Source organism: Phyllobates terribilis, unplaced genomic scaffold (genome assembly GCF_046119375.1).
Source record: "Phyllobates terribilis strain yellow unplaced genomic scaffold, ASM4611937v1 Scaffold_11__3_contigs__length_659146591, whole genome shotgun sequence".
Taxonomy (NCBI): Eukaryota; Metazoa; Chordata; class Amphibia; order Anura; family Dendrobatidae; genus Phyllobates; species Phyllobates terribilis.
Window position 1 is genome coordinate 605,999,550 of NW_027362771.1, and position 5,025 is coordinate 606,004,574.

General features: G+C 39.0%; 2 non-coding genes across 2 annotated transcripts; both read right to left on the reverse strand.

The window, feature by feature from the left end:
- Nucleotides 1-281: 281 nt before the first annotated feature.
- Nucleotides 282-363, reverse strand: TRNAL-UAG (transfer RNA leucine (anticodon UAG)). The gene has a single exon. It is a non-coding gene; the product is annotated as a tRNA-Leu (tRNA).
- A 1,379-nt stretch (nt 364-1,742) lies between these two features.
- On the reverse strand, nt 1,743-1,824 carry TRNAL-UAG (transfer RNA leucine (anticodon UAG)). Its single transcript has one exon. It is a non-coding gene; the product is annotated as a tRNA-Leu (tRNA).
- Between the last annotated feature and the right edge of the window lie 3,201 nt (nt 1,825-5,025).

Sequence of the window (5,025 nt, forward strand, 5' to 3'; positions counted from 1 at the left end):
GATTGTTACTGTTTGTGCAGTGAGAATTTAATTTAGCTAAAATTTCTTCCTTCCTGGACATTTCTTTTCTTTAGAACATCCTATCTTTCCTTCCTTTTTACTGAGTCGATTAAAAACTGCCTTTCTACAGTCCAATCTTAAAATCTCAGTTTTCGCAGGTTTTCCTCCTTTTGTAGATTAAAATTAAAGGATAGCATGAACGCTGCCTCCTAAGTTCTCAATCCCCTTTATTTACTCAACTGTTTCCAAACATTTGGTAATAATTACATTAAAATAAATAATGGCAGTGGTGGGATTTGAACCCACAGCACCAGAGAAACTGAAGCCTAAATCCAGCGCCTAGAACCGCTAGGCCACACTACCTCTTACAGATATTCAAAGTTATTTATATCAGAAGTTTGCTTTTGATGTAAGTGGCAGAAAATATTTTATATCCAATAAGACAAAAATACAAATGTTATTATGCATGAGCAACGTAGTTATCAGTGATTTGTTTGTACATTGACACTGGGACACCATTTTACAAAACATATGACTTGTATCCAGATATTTTACTAATCTTTCCTCTGTTGGCTCATCCGCTAATTTTTAGATATCACTGAATTAGGTGTTATAGATTACTTGCTATGATCTTTCATATACAGGACACTCAAACATGAACGATTCCTACACCCCTGCCTGTACATAACAGATAATCAGAAGCAACAGCAAGGAAGACATTATACAGCAGTGCAGAACAATGTAGCTATGAGTTCATCACTAGGGTGACTTACTGGATAGCAGCAGAAGCAGCATGGCTCTGTTTATGTTTGCTAATCACTCTGCTCATCCTGTATTGATAACCCTAAAAAGGCAGCAGGGGTATGAAATAGCAGTTGGACTTGTTTTCACCAAGATTGATTTTGGAAAATTTTGAGAATGGTTGATCATTGATTGAACTGACATGGATGTAACGTAGATGGTAAATTATGTAATTAATTGTGATGCCTAAAGCCAACATGACCACTCATATGCAGTATTCATACATATGACTTGCTCACATGTTCCTTTTCTTCTACAGCACAGTGAAGATCACTTGATGTTACATTTGCTTTCTTAGAGAACACAGAAGCAAAACAGGAATTTAAAAGTTCAGTCTTCTCAACATTATTATTGACCACTTTACCCTTTTCATCCTTTAAAAATCCTATAGCATCTTTGGCTTTTCTTTTACTTTTGACTTACTTCCAAAATACTTTCTTATTGCCTTTGGTCTCCCTTGGAAGCCTCACTTCATTACTGGCTTTAGCTCTTCTAACGCTAGCCCAGCTTTCCCTGCAGACAGCATTATATTCTTCTTTAGATATGAATTCTTCTTTCCATTTGATATTCATTTCTTTGTTCCTTTTTAGCAAGCTTTTAAGTTCAGTATTCAGTCATCCTGGTCTCCATAAATGCTTTCCATTCTTCCTTCTTTTCGGGATTGTTACTGATTGTGCAGTGAGAATTTAATTTAGCAATATCTCCCATCCTTCCTGGACATTTCTTTCCTTTAGAACATCCTACCTTTCTTTCCTTTTTACTGAGTCCATTAAAAACTGCCTTTCTACAGACCAATCTTAAAATCTCAGTTTTCGCAGGTTTTCCACCTTTTGTAGTTCAAATGTATAGGATAGAATTACTGCTGCCTCCTAAATTCTCAATCCCCTTTACTTCCTCAACCTTTTCCTAATTTTTGGTAAAAATTAGATCCAAATAAATAATGGCAGCGGTGGGATTTGAACCCACGCCTCCAAAGAGACTGGAGCCTAAATCCAGCGCCTTAGACCGCTCGGCCACGCTACCTCACACGTAATTTCAATCTTATTTAAATCAGAAATTTGCTAATGAAGAAAGGTGCAGAAAATATTTTATATCCAATAAGACAAAATTACAAATGTTATTATGCAACAGCAACCTAATTATCTGGGATTTGTTTGTTCATTGACTCTGGGGCACAATTTTACAAAACAGATGACTTGTATCCAGATATTTAACTAATCTTTGCTCTGTTGGCTCATCCGCTAATTTTTAGATATCACTGAATTAGGTGGTATAGATTACTTGCTATGATAACCCATATACAGGACACTCAAACATGAAGGATTCCTACACCCCTGCCTGTACGTAACAGATAATCAGAGGCAGCAGCAAGGAAGACATTATACAGCAGTGCAGAGCAGTGAAGCTATGAATCCATTACTAGGGTGACTTACTGGAAAGCAGCAGAAGCAGCATGGCTCTGTTTATATTTGCTAATCACTCTGCTCATCCTGTATTGATAATCCTAAAAAGGCAGCAGGGATAGGAGCTAGCAGTTAGACTTCTTTTGACCAAGATAGATTTTGGCAAATTTTGAGAATGGTTAATCATTGATTGAACTGACATTGATGTGACATAGATGGTAAATTATGTAATTAATTCTGATGCTTAAAGCCAACATGACCACTCATATGCAATATTCATACATATGACTTGTTCACATGTTCCTTTTCATCTACAGCACAGTGAAAATCACTTGATGCTACATTTGCTTTCTTAGAGAACACAGAAGCCAAATAGGAATTTAAAAGTTCAGTCTTCTCAACATCATTATTAGAGATGAGCATTGTTGTATTCGAACTGTTCGCCAATCTCAAATTCGAGCTGTTTTGGGCGGTGTTCGAGCCGTTCGGCGAACACGAACAATTTGAGAAAAATTCGGCTGTTCGAGGTTATGTTCGATAACTGTTCGTGCACCAAAATCATAACTGGATTTTTTCTCAGTAGTGATGAAAATTAATGTTAATACGCAGTTTGAGTGTACAGCGGGGTGGGGGGAGGGGCAGGGGATGGATCTCTGCAGGAACAATGAAGATCTCCATTTTTTTTTCTCTTTCCCGCATTTGCAGTGGGGAGGTGCAATCTGTCAGCCTATCAGCAGCGCACACACGGAGCGAAGTGCTTTTTTTCACACAAGCAAGGGCATGTGTCATTGGCAGTGTATGTCACATGTCCTTGCCCTATAAGACCAAGCCATTATCCCCATCGTCACCATTTTCTCACTGCTGCAGCTGCATGTTAGACGGCACCGCTGTTGCTGTGTGCGCTATACCTTGTTAATTTCAAGCCAATTTTCGCACAAATATACAGATAGCTTGGGAGTAGGGAATAGTTGTGATTGCAGTCCTTTTAAGGACTAGGTTACAGCATTTCCTACGACTTTTATCAGGGAGGTCTGTGCTCTTAAATAGATAGGTTGTGGGAGTAAAGACTAATTGTAATTGGAGTCCTTTTCAGGACTAGGTTACATCAGTTCCTATCAGTTTTTGCCAGGCAGGTCTGTGCCAGTGCTGTGCAAGTTTTTTTCACAGCATTTGGCTGAATCTAGCAAAGCTAATCCTTTTTGGCCTATTGCAGAGTGTGTTAGTCAGTGGAGTAGCCTATCTGTGTTGCAAGATATACCACCTGTGTATACAATACCAATTTTTTTACTGCACCTAGTGAAGTAAAATCTTTTGGGCATAGCATCATTCTATAAGTCCAGCTATACTGACCTCCATCAGGTTGCAAATTAAAACTAATTTTTATCTGCATCTACAGTACTTCTGAAAAAATATTTGGGCTTCTACCTGTGTGTGGGACTTGTTGTATTAGTCCATCTATACTGACCTCCATCAGGTTGCAAACTGAATATATTTTTTATCTGCATCTACCTCTGAAAAAATATTGGGCTTCTAGCTGTGTGTGGGTCTTGTTCTATTAATCCATCTATACTGACCTCCATCAGGTTGCAAACTGAATATAATTTTTTTCTGCATCTAGCTCTGAAAAAATATTTGGCATTCCAGTAGTGTGTCGGACTTTCTCTATTAGTCCATCTATACTGACCTCCATCAGGTTGCAAACTGAATATAATTTTTTTCTGCATCTAGCTCTGAAAAAATATTTGGCCTTCTAGTAGTGTGTCGGACTTTCTCTATTAGTCCATCTATACTGACCTCCATCAGGTTGCAAATTAAAACTAATTTTTATCTGCATCTACAGTACCTCTGAAAAAATATTTGGGCTTCTAGCTGTGTGTGGGACTTGTTGTATTAGTCCATCTATACTGACCTCCATCAGGTTGCAAACTGAATATATTTTTTTCTGCATCTACCTCTGAAAAAATATTGGGCTTCTAGCTGTGTGTGGAAATTGTTGTATTAGTCCATCTATACTGACCTCCATCAGGTTGCAAACTGAATATATTTTTTTCTGCATCTACCTCTGAAAAAATATTGGGCTTCTAGCTGTGTGTGGGTCTTGTTCTATTAATCCATCTATACTGACCTCCATCAGGTTGCAAACTGAATATAATTTTTTTCTGCATCTAGCTCTGAAAAAATATTTGGCCTTCTAGTAGTGTGTCGGACTTTCTCTATTAGTCCATCTATACTGACCTCCATCAGGTTGCAAATAGAGATGAGCGTTGTTCTACTCGAACTGTTCGCCAATCTCAAATTCGAGCTGTTTTGGGCGGTGTTCGAGCCGGTCGGCGAACACGAACAATTTGAGAAAAATTCGGCTGTTCGAGGTTATGTTCGATAACTGTTCGTGCACCAAAATCATAACTGGATTTTTTCTCAGTAATGATGAAAATTAATGTTAATACGCAGTTTGAGTGTACAGCGGGGCGGGGGGAGGGGCAGGGGATGGATCTCTGCAGGAACAATGAAGATCTCCATTTTTTTTTCTCTTTCCCGCATTTGCAGTGGGGAGGTGCAATCTGTCAGCCTATCAGCAGCGCACACACGGAGCGAAGTGCTTTTTTTCACACAAGCAAGGGCATGTGTGATTGGCAGTGTATGTCACATGTCCTTGCCCTATAAGACCAAGCCATTTTCCCCGTCGCCACCATTTTCTCACTGCTGCAGCTGCGTGTTAGACGGCACCGCTGTTCCTGTGTGCGCTATACCTTGTTAATTTCAAGCCAATTTTCGCACAAATATACAGATAGCTTGGGAGTAGGGAATAGTTGTGATTGCA